The following is an 18533-nucleotide window of genomic DNA, read 5'->3' as shown; positions in this document are numbered from 1 at the left end:
ATCCTCAGCTATCTAAGCACGCTGAGTTATGGTGCTTTTAAATGCAGTGCCCTAAACAGGCTGCTACATCAAGGCAGCTGAAAATGAGGGTCAGAGGTCTTCCAAAAGAGCCTGGTTTTCTCATTCCCATTCCCATTATCTGTTGGTGGGATTTAATTCTTTACTCTTTTCAAAAGCATGTCAGCATGTCTCCCTCAGTGCTGCTTCGTTCTTTGCTATTTCACGTCCTTATTTTGGGGGTTTCTGCTTTAACTAGAAATCATAGCTGTTTTGGATACAGGAGAGGGACTAACAGTTTGAATATAGACAGATTATGTATGAGATTATGTAGTCCATGTAGGTTTGTGACTGGTCAAACCTATATAGAGGTAGAATTAAGGTTGGTATCTTGATGAGATGAGAAACATCACAAATCCTAACATGGAGTGGGCCTGCAGCTGATATTGCACTGACTGCTTTTGTGCCTTTTGGGAATTCTGTTGCTAAATCGACAATTAATAGAAATTGCATGAAAACAGTTCAGAGCTATCATGCTGTTCACAGATGGGACTGCAGTGAGATGTAGCTCAGTGGAGCTGTAGGCTGTACCATGTGAAGTGAATTTACCTTTGTGCAAACTGCAGAGATCTAAAGAGGTTGGCGCTGGCTCAGAGATGTTTTCTTGGGCAGCAGGATGGGGACGTTGCTTTGTGCCTTGCTCGGAAACAAATGAAGCCACGCTCCTGTACAGGTGCTGCAGGCTGTTACTTGGGCTGCTCGTGGTGCTGAGATGCAAGTTTGCCTTTGGGCTTTCAGACTGAGAAAGGGAGAAAGGTTTGGAGCCTGTGCAGGACACACGCTCTAGCTCACAGCGGTGTGCTCACCTTTGGTAAGGCTGTGTTTGAAAAAACATTTGTACACGCTGCCTGTTTGGTGTCTCTGAATGCAACAGTTGTTGCATTTCTTTGCCAGAAATTCAGAAGTATTAACTATTTTTCTTTTGAACTTTCCAAAAGAACTTTGCTTCATAGACCTGGGTAGAGACTCGTTATTCCACATGGATCTTATCTCCAGATGCAGTCCACAACGCAGGAAATGTGCATCACAGTGCACAGCATATTTTTAAAGAGAAGTACCTTATTAAGTTGTTTCCTAAGGAGGGATGAGGTTAGGAATGTTTATAATTGGTGTTCTGAACTGGTGCCATGGAGCTTGGCTGCCACACCACATTCCATAGTAAACCCTGATCCCTCAGCACAGCTCTGCTTCTGGGGCCATGGTGGCTGTTCTCCATCAGTATTCACAAGGTTGAGCAGTAGGAGGGCATATCTCAGTACAGTGTCAAATAAAATCCTTACTAACTATGATGCTGTGAAATATCTTCTTGTTGAAACAACATGCAACTAGGTAGGAGGAAAATAAAAGCAAAACAGTCTCTAATCAATATGAGCATGTGTTCTGGAATGGAAGGAAGAAGGATGAAATGAAGAGTTGTTTGTTTTTTTTTCTCTCTAATCCTGTGATTCAGACTGTCATTCCTTCTTGTGGCAGAAGGGCAGACTAGGAGCTGCTTCAATAACCTGAAACATCACTAATTATCATGTGAGATCTTGTGAGAAGTGAAGCGTGGAGAAGCACTGCAGTTAAGGCGAGAGTTTCCTCTTTTATATTTACTTGCTTTGCTGTTGAAATAATGTTTGCTTTCAGATTGTGATGCCCTGTTTCTGTTTAGTACAGACATTACAATTTCGGGAATGTCAGCTTCACATATTCTTTTAACTAAAAGATGCTAAAGTGATTGTGATGCAGTTCTTGTGGACTCAGGGACCAAATACATCTCCCAGATTTCAGGTACCAGGAAGGGCACAGAGAAGTCAAAGTCCATAAATAGGGCACAGACATTTGCAATTGATCAAATTCTCAGATGTTGCATTGATGTTGTATCACTGTATAAGGGGATAGAGAGAAAAATATATTTTCACTTTTCCTAAAGTCCTAAATGGTCCAGCAGAGTGAATCATGTACTTCTGTCTCTGGGGTATCTGTTAAAGGCAGAGGTTAAAGGGCAGCTCATGTCACGGCGCTCTGACTCCTGCAAGTCACAGGGCTGCAGGCTTTGCCCTCTGGCTCACACCTTTCTGTCCCACACAGTGTACTCTCTGTGCTGTGGAGCAGACCTGGCAGCTGATGTCTGACAGCACAAGTTGTGTCTACGTGCTGCCTCTATCTAAGTGGAGGACCTGCTGGGCTTGGGAGCTGTGCTTAGGTATAAACCAGTAAAGAGGGCTAATGGACAAAATGCAGGGAAAACATGGAACAGGATGTGGTCAGCTGAGAGCTGAGAAACTGCTTTCTGTTTCTAGCACATTCATCCTGGAAATAAGAATATTTTTCTAGTGGAGTTAAGTATGCAGAAATCAGGCTTGTTTTACACTACTCACTAGTATTTTCCACTTGTTTTACCACCTGGAGCAGGCAGCCATGAAGTGCATAGGAGCAGAGCAGAAATGTGCATTTCAGTGTGGGCTCTTCCTATGAGTTGTGATGAGCATCAGTGGAAATTTGATTTAAGATGGAATGAGGTGTATCAAGAAGTATCAGGACGATAGTCAGCAGCAAAATGTTCTGCTTGTATTCATGAGTCCATTCACCACAAATCTCACCATCTCAAATCCTCACCAGACCCTCATGAATGTCACCTTAAGGGCAGTGATTGCAAGCAATCATTTTAGAAAGGATGAGAAAAGAGTATTTAACAACAGGGAAGATTTGGTAAAGGAGCATTACACATCAGAGCTGAACTGCCTAGAAATCATCTGTAATATTTATTTCCTAAGTATAAAGATTATCTCAGTGAAAACCATTTACTAGTTTGACAATTTCATTTTAGTGTTACTTGATCTACTTTTTAGACACTTGGGAAATCAGTGTAACGTTTTACCTCTCCCCATGCCAAAATGTGAGCTTTCAGATGAGTAATTTGCTCTGCGTGCTTTCGAAGATGGGTTGCATTTAGTGCTTATTTAGAGTAGAATTTCTGCATCGCTGTGTGACCAAATCCTCTTTGCAGCCAGTACTAGGGTAATGCAAAGGAGGTATCTCATGAAAGTTCTCAGTAATCACCTGTGATCTCTTTTCTATATTTTCACCTCTCCATACTGAACGAATGTCTCTGATTTCATCTTAAAAGAGATAAAAAAGTGAAATTATAAACTTGTTTTCTAAAACTCAGTATTCAGAAAGGCTATGGGATTGCTTATGACATGACAGATTTTCACCTAAGCAGAATCAAATGTGTTCCTGCTCTAGGGCAAAGTAGTAGAAGTAAAGACTTGCTCTGAAAGCACAAATAGCAGCTAAAAGCCTCTGCACCTGGAAAATCCTTTCTTTGTAAATGTTCTCAAGGCTCATGACCTGATAAGTGATTAATTAAAGTCTCTAGAGAAAATTAAAATAAAGGATATAAAGTTTTGCAGGTGTGCCTTGAAGGACTGCATAAAGATACTTTTAATGGGATTTCTGTTTTCTGTTTGTTGGTTTGTATGTGTTTGGTTTTCGTTGTTGTTTTTCAGTGCTTTTTTTTATAGATGTGTCTCTGTAGAGTCCCTTTAGCTGCCTAACTTGCAGCATACAAAGAAGCAAGAAAACCTTGAAAGCTGAAGATTGCAATCAAATTACCAAGGGGTACATTTCAAGAGTGGTTTATATATAGGAGTATTCCCAGTACAAAAGGCTTTTTAAGGTTTTGCTTCAGTGATGTGATTGAAGGGTCAAACAGATTTGGTCTGAGGCTGATGCTTTCAGGCTCAGTATCAGGAGACTGGAGACCTCCTGATTATTAAGCCTCCAAGTGCAGCTTTCCAAAGGGTGTACAGCAGGACTGATTGACCAACACTGACGGACTTAGAAGACAATGTAAATAAGTACATAAATATGTAGGTGAAAATGTGGTAGCAACCCTACCTACAGCAGGGGGTTGAACGTATGGGATCTTAAGGTCTCTTCCAACCTAAGCCGTTCTATTATTCTATGAATGCTCAAGTACTTCCCACTAGGCAGTCATTTAAACAACTTGCTAGACTGGCAACATGAAAGCAGGATGTGAAAGGCTGGGTTGAGGATCACTTATCTAGTGATACACTGAAACAAATGGAAAGGGAATACAGCAGTTGTTTACAGGCTGGAGTCCCATGATATATATATATATATTTTTTTGCTTGTGAGAAGGATATTCCTAATATCCAAATATAAAATGAATAATTAAAATAAAATAAATCCATCGAGCCTGCTCAAATAGGGAAATCATTAAAGAGGTTTCGTACACTGAAAGAGTCAGGTTACAGTCAAATAAATAAAAGTTGTGTTGGTGCTGGTTTAATCCTTTGAAGTAGCACAACTACATCTGACCAAGCATATTAGGTATATAGGTGGAAATTTAATAGAACTCTTCTAATTCTCCCCAAAGATGTATGTTACATGCTTGCAACGGTACTTGTACTGTTATCTGGACTCACTAATTATTGAGATCTATAATTTTAAGCAAAATGCAGTTTTGACGTTTTTTCTTACTTTAATCATTAAAAATGAAACTATGGAAAATATTCATGTATTTGTTCAAATTTGCTCATTAGAAACAAAGTGAAAAATTGTTTCCAGTAGACTTTAATAAAGGAAATAGAAGATGCAGGTTATTAAGAAGCTTGTAATGATGTGTAAAAACTGGAACTTGATTTAAATCCTATTTTGTGAAATAGATATGTATCAGTCCATACCTCTTCCACCTGAAATAATTGCCAATGTCAGCTGTCAATGAGGCGAAGCTCTTGTCTTTCTGCTGGCTTATTTCAGTGTAGGAGAAACCACTGTAGTAATCTTCACATTTATAGAAGGTCTTCCCCCTGTCTATACTGGACATTTCTTCAGAGTATTTTCTAGGTCTTGTCTCAAGTTCTCCCATAGTTTGTGTGATTCCAATTTGACTTTCCCCTGCATGTGCAATAAGCTGCCTGCTCTTGTCTCCAGAAGCCCTTCTGTCCCTGGAACCTGTTGATTTGAAGTATCTTTTCTCAGTTACCTCTGAACACTCAACTTCTACACTGCTTATCTTTCCTAATGCAGATAATGTATATCTCTTCATGTTTTCTTAAAAAAAATCAGGAATTGATAGCAGGGCTACACTCTTCCAGTTGAAGTACTATCTGACTTGCCACTGAGTTTTCCCCTATTCCTAGCTCTGCAAGATTTGGCATGTTTTTAAATTAAAATCAGGTGTTATATAGGAGCCCAGTGTTTTGCAAGTGTTTCATCATCAAATTGTTGGTGTTATTGCTTAACAAATAAGGGGGAAAAATTGATTACAAGGTTTTTGCTTTTAGGTACTTACATAAGATTTGTACCTGGAACAGCCATGAGAAGTGCTAGGCTCACTTAGTGGTCTTGTACTTCTTGTTTCTGAAGTTTAGATTGTCATGATCTTGCTGGATGACAAAGGAAGGTTAGTAATAAAATTGCAGAAGGAAAAATCAAAACACCGTGAAAACTCTAAGATCTCTGGAAACTAATCAAGCACCCTAGATTTAGAGTAGGCTGTGTTTTGTTGCTGTTGCTTCTGTACCCATAACCTTTGTACAGGGCTAGAGAAAAACTGCACACAAAAAAAACTAGCTTCTTAAGGAAAGCACTATCAGAGCTAGTTAGTGACTACAATTCTCATTTCAGCATGTATTCAGTTGGCAAGAGTGCAGTGGCGATGGGAACTGGGAGGGTTCATACCACAGATCAAAGGAATTTTGCCATTCTCTGATCTGAACTCTGAGACCTTCTATAAAAGCATTCAGTTTCTTTTCTATTAAAAGTTTTTTTTTGGCTAGTCCTATTAGGATCTGAAGAACATAGGAAGAGTAATTTAGTAGAGTGTTATGTTGCCTATTTGGAATGCAAATATTACTGAAACATACATTTCTGCAAAAGCAATTCCCCTCCGTATGACATTTTTGAGTGCTGCCCTGCTGTCTTCTATGCCAATTTGAACTTAATCCCAATTAGGAGCAGATCATTTTTTCTGTATGTAGAAATCTCATTAGATTATCTCACAAACCGACTAACTGAAAATCTGTGGATTTTTTTACCCTTGTAAGTGGATAGTTAGCTAAGATGGTGAGCACAGTGCACACAGTGAAATTGCATCAGTTTTTACAACATCATTGGAACTCAGAGGTTTCAATCCTTGCATTATGATTTCTGACAAGAAAGAAACCATGATACAGGGTCATACTTCATCTACGCCTACTTCTAATCCCCCCACTAACTACAGTTCAGCAGAGCTTTTACTTCTGTATTTTGACTTTTTTTTCCTCTGGAAGCAGTCCACCGTCTTTTCCCCCAGCTATGGTGGGTGCACTAAAGTGTTTCTTCAGTTCTGACAGATTTTGGCAGTTTGTGGAAAATTCACTTTATGTATAATGAGGATTACAGCTGAACCTAGTTCTGACTGTCAAACCAGAAGGCATGTTCTGCCACACCATTGCAGTGGGAGGATGGGTTTTGTTTGGAGGCTTTGAGGGATTTTGTCTTCAGCTCTCAATAACTGAAGACCCTTTGTGCTCCTGTTTTCCTTATAGATGTATGTTCTTTGGGATGTGCTAGATCTTGAGTCAGAGTATGGCAGAACCTTTTCAGTCTAAGATGTGTAGTCTTCACCGCTGACAGCCTGATAAGCTTTTACTGTACACCCACTTCTTTGAGAAGTGGAAAAGGACTTCTACTCTCATTTTTATAGCCATATTTTTGTAAAATAAAAGTAGTAAGAGTCACAGCCAAATTTAGTCAGCTGGATTGTGGGCAAAGGTTAGAACTGACGGTTGGTCTCTGTAGTTTTGTGTGACTCCTGAAAACAATCACATCACCCATCAGAAGTGACAGCAGGACACTGTGCCTCCCGACCCTTTTGAAAATTCATTAAGTTTATCTTGGAAATTGTCAGTCTTGTGTTGGCTGGAATTACCTAAGGAACTGGGATTTAGTGTCCTACGTGTCAGTAAGAATTCATTTCCGCAATGAAACATTCAAATATGCCAATAAAAACAATTTCTTGGGATATAAGAAGTTTCCTATCGGCTAGTGGCTACAGCTGGCAGACCAAGAAAGTTTACTCTTCTCTACCTGTATGGTATCCAACCACTTTAGGAACCGGAGTTCACGTTCTGTATTCCATGTGGGACCACTGAATGAAAAAAATCCTTGCTTCGTGCTGAACACATGGAAGATTCAATCAAATCTTGGATGTTTCATTTGCTCTCAATCTTCCAAGCTAGTCCAAACATAAGGTGTGCTAAAGATTGAGTACTTGATATTTTACAACTATATTCTTTCCATCTCCTTTTTAGCTCTGGAAAAGGGATGATGTTGAAGGACCGTAAAGCAATTAAAATCTTTGTGTTGTTTCTATGGTGTCAGTAGTCAGCTTTCACCCACAGACTCAGACTGTGTCTTGATGAAAATACTGAAAATTTTTGCCCAGAGATCTGCCACTGAAACTGTACACTACTCTTTTTATAAATACATGTAATTCTATACTTCTTGTACCTGAAGAACATGAACACAAAGTGCAAAAAAAGTTAAAACTTTACATATACTTGCCGTTGTTACCTTCCTATCTTTCTTTTCCTTGCTGAGCGTGCCCAGCTGCTTCACTTCAGTACTGTTGCAGTGTTCAGCTCTGCTAAATGAGGCAACAGAACATACTTCACAATTCAAGGTGAATTTCTGAGTTTTTATGTCTTTGAATATTTATCTGCAGGGGGGTTAATCTCTACCATCAAAATAAACCGTCTGCATTTCACTTCAAGCAGCAAAACTAAGTGGTTCCCAGAACATACAGCTCCATCAGACCCTTGGCCTGGTCAGCATCTCTGTATCCATCATGCATGTTGTACTCCTTCTGCATCGACCACTGCCTAACTCTTTCATTCCTTCATTCCACTCATGATTTTTTTTTCTTTGCAGTCTTTAAGCAGAAATCTCAAAGAGGCAATGTTTCAGTGTCCTATGTGAATTACAAGTCACTGTAATAGATATTAGGCACTGAGATCCCTTTGGATAGTTTATTTCTTAGGGCAAAAAACTTCAAAAAAATCAGGTCTTATGCTTCCAGCTGTAACTGAAGCCTTGACATTGAGTCAACCATGTTTAATTGGACACTAGACAATACATTTAGAGCATTTAAAGCATGTTTTCAGATGTAAAAGTGATGAATTCACACAGAGAGAAAATAGAAGTTAGATACTCTGTTTCTGCTGGGACATTTCTAAAAAGGTAATTCTGTGCCACAAAGGAAAATTGTACCTGATTTTAGCTATGAACTATGCCATTGTGCGTAAGAGAACAGTCAACTTCTCTGTTCCTGCCTCTATTCATATTAGAAAAAGTTACATGCAAACATTTGAAAAGAAACATTGATTTGATTCTCCCCATTTACTACTTTGCACCTGTAGCTCCTACAGCTGCTTAATTTTTCATTATGCAACAACAACAACTAAAAAGAAACGTCATCAGTTTCCTTGTCATTTTTTTTGTTCCTTTCTTGCTGCTTTGTGTAAAGCCGTTTTTGATTTAGCAACACTTGTCTGTAGGCTTTCATGTTATTTCTTTCAAATCACTCCCTGTAGTGTGAATAAATGCTATTTGTGTCAGCAGCTAATCTTACTGTAAAGTCCATATTGTTATTAATATGTTTATTTGATACTGTTTATTCCAGCTCGAACTTGCGTATTTCCAAGTTCTTTATTTATATGTACTCAGTGTCGATCAATTTTGACCCTCAGCTGAGATTAGAAGGATGAAGGATTACATGTGCAAAACATCTGTCACTGTCGAGCTGGAAGAGTTGTATGCATGACAGAGAGGGCCAGAGCCTGGATTAGCGGCTGAACCAAAGATCATTTCTTCTCACTGTGCCTGGTTACATTTCCAGCACTGCTCTGCACATTCTCACTTATTTTTTTTGCTGGAACATATCACAAGTTTTTGTGTTCAGCGCTGCTGTAGTCAATGATAACCCTTCATACAGTGCCTCCAGACATTGTTTAAATAGGTAAAAATGCACACAAAGCGGTCTTTGAGTGTAAATGCTAATGGTCTGAAGAAATAAGTAACTTTGAATAATTACGTTAACTTATTTCTAATATCATCTAGGCATAGGAAAGCATTTATTCCTCAGAGAATCATTGTTTCATGCCCCAGGATATAATTACATAAAGTTTGAATACAGCTGCAAAACAAACGAACAAACAACCCCCAAACAACAGCAACAGTAACAACAAAACCAACCAAACAACAACAAAAAAAAACACCATGATATTTCTAAGAGTTAATTATGTATTGAGTTTCTGGCTAGCCCAACTTCAGGTTTGGATGTAGCCAGTGAACTACCTGAAAACCCTATCTGCTTGTACCCTTCATGTTGCGTTGCAGCCTGAGTTTGTGGGGGAAATTTTCCCTATTACAAACCTTCCTTCAAACTTAAAGGTAAGATGCATAATTTAAATCAGAACTCTTGATATTAGTTCCACTGCAGATCTGAGACTGGATGTGTTTGTGGTTGCCAGCAGCATTTGCCACTGTGGTGAAAAGTGGTAGAAACAACTTGTCTTTTATAGGCTCCTTTCCTGAATGCTTCTTTAGGAAAGCTTGTGACAAACAGTACTGTTGTTTCTAACTCATATATGAGTCAAAGTAAAGCTGACTTAAAACCAGACATAGAAGTTTTTCCTCATCATGCTATTTGTATCGTTTTTAGAAATTTCTTCTCTTGGGTTTTGCATTGCCACTGAAGTCAAAGCTATTCATGTACATAGTACATGGCAAAGTTCAACTATTTTTTTATCTTACATTTTTAATACTACATAGCTTTTAGTATTACATAGTGGCTTTATTTCTGAAGTCTCTCATTTCTGGTTCTTCAGCTTCAGGAGTCTCAAGATGGACACTTGAAGTTAAAATTTTACAAAAATGGGTTTGAACATGTGTTTACTGTATGAGCATCATGAAGCCAACCTGAGTCGGTAAATAACAATATGTATGTCATCTATATAAGAATATAATTTGACAAAAGATAGATTCTTAAAACAACTTCTCCTCAGGAACCTCTAGTACCTCCCTGTGCTAAGCCATGCTCTGCTTATGTAGGTTCCTTTGTTACAGGGAAGAAGCTTAAACAATAATTTATCAGTTGGGATTCTTCCCTATTCATTCTCCTCTTTCCTTTCACTTGCCTCCCAGTTGTCCCTGGCAGAGCTGTTCCTTTCAATTTTTTGATTGGTGCATAATTAAGGAGGTATATGGGACAATAACTTCCTATTTTAAAAAGCCATAAAGATTTAATGAGAACATGGCTTCAGGGCCTTCCTCAATGAGTAAAAAGAAAAAAAAAAGAAAGAAAAGAAAAGAAAAAAGAGGATGGCATGTATCTTCCTAGTTCCTAGAGATGCTTGCTGTAGTACAATGAAATATTTCCAGACTGCTGTGGAAATGAAATGCTAACTCCTTTTGAAGAGATAGCTAACAACAGGAAAGGAAAAAGACTTAAATGATCAGAAAAAAAAAAATGAGTGTGCTTTGCAAGGAAAATGATTCAGGTAAAGTAAGGCTGATATTAGCCAAGCACCTTTTGCCGATGGGTGAACCTCGGCATGTTCGTTCTGCAGCTCCTTTGTGCGTCACAGCTGGCTCATCTGGTTTATATCGTCGCAACCTTATTGCAGAACCAGACCTTTGCTTTCTTGGTCTTTTTGTCTACCTTCTGATTTCTAATTTTTCTATTACAGCAACATTTCGCTCTTAATCTTCACTGTGGAAGTATTTTCTTTGCTTCTTTGTTACATAGGCACTGTTCTCACATCTCCCCCTTCATAGCCCTTTTAATCTAGTTGAGAGGAAAGCAAACTGAAGCATCACCCGAGACTTCTCCCTGTGCTACTCATCAGATTGACTGCAGGATGAATTCAGAGGAACAAAGAGATGCATACCTTCCAAAGGCAAAATAGAAGAACTTCACAGTGCTAAAGAAAAAGATTCCAAGTTTGAACAATGCCGTCTGTTTAGATCCTCTGGTCAGGGGAATGCAGTTCTTAAGATCTGTTCTTTGGCTGCCCCTTCACAGCATAAAATATCCTTTGTTTTATGTGATTCTATAATGTAGGAAATTTCTTGCTTACAAAGTTCCCTGTGGAAGTATTAATCCTCATATGGAAATTGTGATGTTTCTTAAGGATGATGTGGAAAGAGGAAGTGGTATTTATAGAGCAGACACTAAATTATTTGAACACATTAACTTGAAGGAGGGAACGTATTTCCAACAATTCTATTTGTTGTAGTGATGCTTCTTTATATTTAATGAGTAGAAAGGACCTCTTAGAACGTGTCTTGAATTGTCAGTCCTTAGTGATGACTGGCTGACTTTTTAAGAAAAGAAAGGCTCTTCCTGTCTCTGTATAAGTAGAAGCACAGAGAAAAACTCTCAGACAACTACTATGTGAGTCATGATCAGAAGGAATCCAAAACCTAAGAATAAACAGAAACAGACGGTATCACCTTTTGCCCCCAAGGCATATGGCAAGAAAAATAAATACAATAGCCCTAAGCCTTCCAAGCAGGTCATTATACAGAAAGAGCAGATGGGGGCTGTATGTTTTACCCTTTCATACTGTTCTTTGTGTTGTCACATACCTAGGTGAAACTGCCACTGGCTGTTAACTGGCCAAATATAGTCTGGATCCATCTGATGCAATCCCATTCTGGCCCTTCAGAAGTTCTGAGTTTTGACAAAGCTAATCCAGGGCTGCGGAAATTGGTGCACCCTTTCCATGATCACTGTTAGTTATAGAACTAGGTTCTTAGATCTCTACTTGGAAGCACAGGAAACAAGTAACTACGCTCTCTCTTCTCAGGTTAATTTAAAAAAAAAAAAAACACATCATCTTCATATGCTGCCACTGCTGCCATGGGAATGAGCATCTCCACATACTCCTCTACAGATGTTTCTTCCCAGATGGACTAATGTCCTTTCCAGCAAGTACAGCAAATTGTTCCCGTTGGGCTGTGTATAGCCAGAGGAGGTTCCAAAGCATTTAGAGGCTTATGTTTTATGTTAAAATGTATAGAAGTCTGCTACGTTTGTTAAATATACAGAAGATCTGTATTTTCAGAAGCCTTTCTTTTGCAGCTAGATTTGTGGTTTCTTTTGTGTGGTTTCTTTTCTCTATTCTGCAAATTTCCCATTAGCGATCAAGCTGGTTAAAATCATTTGTAGTACGATTTTTACAAACTGTTCTTAAAAGAGTCTGGCTCTCTTAATAACTCTAGGTCAGCAGCTAAATAGTGTCTAGTACTTTGTCCATGTAGGTAAAGAAATGGATTTACTTGTATATGTGCTCATATAGGATAGACATGCCACTTTTTATCCCCAGTTTCCTGCAGCAGATTCTGCCCTGCAAAGTCATTGTAGAAGCTTTAGTAGGCTTGTAGTGCATGGCCTCAGCTGTAGGATCATCCTTAGCCCCTAAAACCCAAACAAAATGAGCATTTTGACATGTCAAGCTCTAAAGCTCTCCAGAGTCTGGAAATTTCCTGTGACTGAAAGGAGGATGAACAGAAAGTTGGGATATAACATAGAATAAAGCAGTAGTCCTCCATTGTGTCTTGTAAAGAAGTGCACAGTTTCTTGGCAAGAAAACTTGGTACTGTGGGAGGGTAAAAATTGACTTTTAAATTTATTTATTTATTTTTGCATGGATAGAACAGCTTACCTATGTGAAATATCAGCACCAGTGCTTCAGTTTGGTTATTGACACAACAGGAGATGCCACTGCTGCAGTCTGGTTTCTGACCAGGAGCTGCTGTTTCTGCACAGAACGTTTGAGTTGCCTGTATGCAAAAATAAGCAAGACCAAAGGACATTCCTGGGATGCTGAGCTCTCCCAGTATAGGCATGCATTGGTGCTCTGCAGTAAAAGCTGTGTGTTTTATATCACGTACAGCTCTCTGCGTCGTCCCATCTCCCCCCTCCTCCTCACATCATGCCTTTTGTTCCTCTCTGTTGTGTTCCTCTGTGGGCACAGATACTTGTATGGCAATTTCTATCCTTTTTTGAAGCATCAAATAGATCAGTATTTCATTTGTGCTAATACAGAATTATAGAAATGTAGAGTAGTTTGAGTTGGAAAGGGCTCTGAAAGGTCATCTGGTCCCACTCCCCTGCAATGAACAGAGACACCTACAGCTCCAGCAGGTGCTCAAAGCCTGGTCCAGCCTGACTTCATGTGTCTCCTGGGATGGAGCATCCACCAATATACGTGGAGGTGAATCAATGCAACAGCATGGTAGAACTTAGTTGTCCTTAAATTTTGAGATATTGAGCTGCCTGGATATGAAAAAGTGAATGTGTGTGATTTAAGATTTCATGTTTTAGAAGTTACCTCAATAGCAATATCTGCTGTTAAACCAATGCTTTCCATTAATAATTATCTTCTGTTGCTTAACATAAGCACAGAGTGGAAGTTACTATTGTGAGTGCTAAATACTGTGGTAGCAGGCACAGTGGAAGGCTCAGGAGTAATTGTCTGCAGAGTAAGGCTTAAACAGGGAGCAGCAAATGAGGTTTAGGCCACCTGTTGAGCAGTGATGGGAAAACAAACTGTGGAATAGCTGTTCATCAAGAAAGTGTTGCCTCTTGCACTGTGGCAAGGGATCTTGAGGGGAAAACACTGTAATCAAGTAATTGTAAGTTATATCTTCATGTATTGTGAGTATGTATGGACGCAACAGACAGATAATCAAGTTACATCTTCTCTAAGGGTTGCACAGTTGTTGTGATAATCTTACTTGTGAGCTCTGTGTGTGTGTGCATTATATTTGTATTTATTCACTTTGTGGTTGGTTGTATTGAAATGAGCTGTGTGCTCAAGTCCTGAAAATAAATTTCATTTAGTACTAGAATTTATGAATACCTTTAGAATTGGAGAGAAATAGCCAACTTGTTTGGTTTCTAGTGTTAAGCCTTTTATGTTATTCTAACAAGAAATGTATGCAAAGCCATTAGAGTGAATGGCATGATTGCATACTGATTATTTCATGAGAGAGGACAGAGCTGGCATTTAGCATAATATTGCTTTCCTTTATGTTTTGAAAACCTCAATTTTAGGAAATACAGTGGAACTTCAATTTAAGCCTGACTGTTGGAATTCAGTGTTTTGCTGAAATGTCAATTTTCATTTCATAGCAAAACTGAAACTTTACAAACACTGTGGGATTCCTTGCCAACTTTAGTGGAGAAACTGCTGAAACCTGCACAAACTTGCAAAAATGTGATATCCTCTATTTAACTTAACATATGGAACATTCTCAGAGACAAAGTGTTGGATCCCATGAAGTAGGTTTGGGAGGTCTGCTGGTAGAACAGGTAAGGCTGGACTCTTCATGGGAGGCAGTCAAAATCACCCAAGCTTCCCTGAAAAAATGTTTTTCCTATGGAATTCAGGGAGCAGTTTGATCTATAGTATCTTCAGACATGTTAAAAATGATTGGGATCAGTGTTATGGAGGGCTGCCACATCAACCATCAAAGAATATTATGAGCTGACAAAACGGGTTCATAGCAAATGTGGTCATGTCAGATGCTTGTACTGGCAGTCAGTTTTGTCATTTCTATGTCATAAAACCAGTGTTTAATCCAGTTAGCAAAAATGGCCTTTAAATCCAAACAAAACTACTTTGTGGCAGTTGTAATGAAGAATGCAGAGTGACAAATTTCCCAAGCAGTCCTCTCCATTGCTGCTATAGTGCTGTCAACATATGGTGCTGGCCTACTCCCAGCTCTGATGATTTCACTACTCTCTTTGGTAACTTTTATTGCTTGCAGTGTAAGGTGTTTTCTTTAAAACTCCAGGTCCTGGAGGTGATGTTTGGAAATAAAAGTCTGTCCTTAAGAGGTGTGGATAGAGAGCAAAGCCTAAGAACACATGGACCCTACAAACTGAAAACCTCAAGTCTGTTAACAGAATTGTGAATGCAATCCATGGCAAAAGATGAGACTTTTCATTCTCCCAGAATTCTTCATTCATAGTTTAGAAGAGAAAGAATAACACCCTTGGCTAAATGGGTCCCATGCCTCGTGGCAGTGCAGGAGCTTCATGCAATGGGCTGTTTCTCTTCCACACTCCATTGCTGCTGTTTTGTATTAGGACTGTCTGACATTACAGAGATGTGAAATGTGGAAGGGGCAGAAAGGCACCATGGGAGGCAGATGGTTGCTTGGGGTCTGGAGCTGTAGTGCTGTGAGGTGCATACATGAAGAGGAGAGAATCCTTCTCCCTCAACATAGGACTCATAAAATAGCCTAAGACTTGGAATAAAGATGAACAAGTGTATGTGACCTATTGATCAGAAGTGATTGAAGCTGTAATACTTCTTGGCAGGTAGGAGAAAGAGATTGGGGTTTGAAAGTGGGAGCAAAAAATTATAGGAAGGTAGGATGGTATGCATTATGGTTGGAGAGAACAGGGCTAAAGAGATGGAAAGAGAAAGGAGGAAACAATCCAAATGTTCATAGTTGACATCACCAATTTTTTTTTCAGTATACAATTGGAAGCTTTTTCAGATGGGTAGGAGAGAGATAGAATGGGAAATGTAGAGGATCTTCCCCCTTCTTATTCTGATATTAATTATCCAATAGAGGAGCAAGTCATCTCTACAGAGCTGGGCCTCTCTATTCTCTCCACAATGTGGCTTATCTCTCACCTATCTGATGTGCTTGTTGATTTTAATAACCTTTGCAGATGGAGCTGTGGTGAGAAATTATCAGCAGATGCAGAAGGTTGTAGATATCTTAAGAAATCAATTTATTTATCCCATTGTATTTCTTCTGAGCCTAATGACTCCTTATGGCTTACAGTGGGCATGAGGATCACAGTTAAAGATTTTGCAGAAGCTCTGTATAGCCAATTTAAAACAAGATCAGTATGCAAATGGGGCTGTCATTTTGATTGCAAGAAGTGGGAATCACTCATAATGCAAGACCTATCCATTTTTCATTTATGGAAAAAGGAGTTAAAAATGCAGCCTGATAAAAACATAAAAACAAAACTAAGAGGAGTGTTATAATGATCACAGTGATTTAAAAGAAAACGTAGAAAACTTCAAAAATGTGCTGTTGAAGTGACCTTTCTTGAGAAAGGAAACACTTCTGTGTCCTGCAGGATTTCAGCAATGTTCAAGGATTAGTCCTATTTATGAAAATATTGATTGGATCGTCATAGTATGATGTTAGACTGAATATCCCACACTTGGATGTCTGTGTTCTGTTTGGAAGAGATCTGATTTTGTGGTAAGGAGTGAGTGTTCAGAGGGAGCTAACTTGCTGATGCTCAGCTAACTACTCATAGCAGTAAAGTACTGGATCTGAAAGCCTGTTATTTTAGTCACGATGGAAAACCCTTTTTTTCAGGGCTCTTACAGTTTTATTTTTAAAGAATTATACACTGTTCTCCTCTGAGTATTTCTTTATGAAGGGCTCCCCTAACAGTTGTTTTTAGCTTGATTTCAGATGAACAAAGCAGTCAGCTCTCACTAATTCTAAACCCAAGAGGCTCCACTTTCTGTACCTTTCTTAATTACATGGGTTATTAAATTGGGGGCAGATATGCAGCAAATTACATGAAAGGGCTGTATACAATGACATGAAAACCTGCTAGAGGCTGACCCACATCCACATCATGTAGCCAGGCTTCTTAAGATAGGGAGGAACAGATTACTGAAATACTTGCTACTTGTTAAAATCACAGTCAGATTTCTTAGTGGCCTCCTTGGCAAAGGAGATACAGGCATGCAAGATACAAGATAGCTGTGTTCCTGGAGACTGCAGACTTAATATATTGAGACCTGTGGGTCACAGAGGATATAGAGATCCTGAAGAAAATATCTGTTAAACCTGCAGACACTTAACAGACTTCTTCTCCCCAAAGCACAGTCCTGCCCCTTACTTTGTATTTCAAAAATCACTTTCCTATTTCCTCAGAACCAGCAAAATCCAGAAAAGTTACAGTTGATACCTCTATTTATATGTTCTGTCTTAATGCTTGGCATAGTGTTTTCTGTTCAGTCTTAGTGTTTTGGGAGGTATCAGAGCTGACTAAAACTTTGTCTATCCTGTTGTGGAATTCCCTGCCATTTCCCCACAAATGGAAAAATATAAAATTCAATAATAATGTGTTTTTTGCTGGAACAAATTTCTTCCTGGCTGCCCCCAGTCACATGGCTCCTGAGCACAAGAGCTTGTGGCTTCGATGCTGTCACAGTCATCTCCTTGCTTCTGCTGTAGGTATTCACAGCCATCAGTTTGTGGAAGGTGTTTGAGGTGAGGAGAGCAAGGAGCTGCTCAGTAAACATGTATGACTTGCAGCATTAAATGATAGAAATGACATCTGAACGGCAAAGAGGGGGAAGTGCTGGAATAGAAGCCTTTTGTGTGTGGGAATCTCCATCACTGGCAGTTAACAAAGATTAGATGAGGGTCTACCAGGAGATATGCATGGACCGTTGCTCCTGCCGTGGGCAGGGAGATGGACTAGATGATTTTATGCTGCAAAAAGTTGCACTTCAAGTTTCACCAAGGGCAGGTTTTCTGCCATTTGTCTTTGCAGGATTGACAGGACAGCAGAGTTTAAAGTCTTAAAAAATTCTCTTGAGTGTAATTGGTAAATTTCTGTTCTGAAGAGTTCTGTTTATTTTATTATCATATTTTGTTTTAAATGCAAGAAATTTTGGGGTGTGTAAATCTTAACATGGGTTAGTGAGAAAGGCTGTAAGGCACAATTATCCAGTTGGACTGTTGTGTAGTAGCTGTGTCTGAATCAAACTGAATGCCTTATTCATAAGCCATAGACTTTGTTTCTTGACTTGGCCACTGGTTATCTCTTTCCTTTCCTCAGACCAGTGAAATTAATGACTCTGTGGCTCTGTCTAACAGGACTCTTTTCAGTAAGCAGTTCACAGCTATCTAAATTGTTGTTTCCCTGAACTCCTTTCCCTTTAGCTTCTTGACTCTTCTGACTCTGCGGTTTCTGTGTCATTCAGGAGGTCATGTGCAGCCTCTGCAAGGTCAGCTTAGTGTTTTTCTTGCCTGCAGTTCTGTGTAACGTATAGCTTAATAGATGTGATAACAATCTGCAAGAATCTTAAGACTGTAAACACTGAGGAAAAGCAGGAATGGCTCCAAGGGTGTGTGGGAAGAAGCTGACCAAAGGAGCATGTATATTGAATATTATGATAAGTTTCTTCACAGCTGGATCTGTGAGAACAGAATATGCTTTCAAAAGATTTTTCAAACCAGTTTTAATAAATGATGAAAAGTGCTCTGCAGCATCAGCTGTGGATGGTGCTGGGGCTTCCTTAGCACACTATTGGAGCACATATGTTCATCCCTTTATCCAAAAAACTAGTTAAAGGGCATGAAAAACCTCTCCTGCAGCTGCTACGTATCATAAGAAGAAATTCCTTGGAGTT

This window comes from Cyrtonyx montezumae, unplaced genomic scaffold (genome assembly GCF_038088225.1).
Source record: "Cyrtonyx montezumae isolate F1298 unplaced genomic scaffold, pur_monq_1.0 scaffold_17, whole genome shotgun sequence".
Classification (NCBI taxonomy): Eukaryota; Metazoa; Chordata; class Aves; order Galliformes; family Odontophoridae; genus Cyrtonyx; species Cyrtonyx montezumae.
This window is presented reverse-complemented; position numbering follows the sequence as displayed.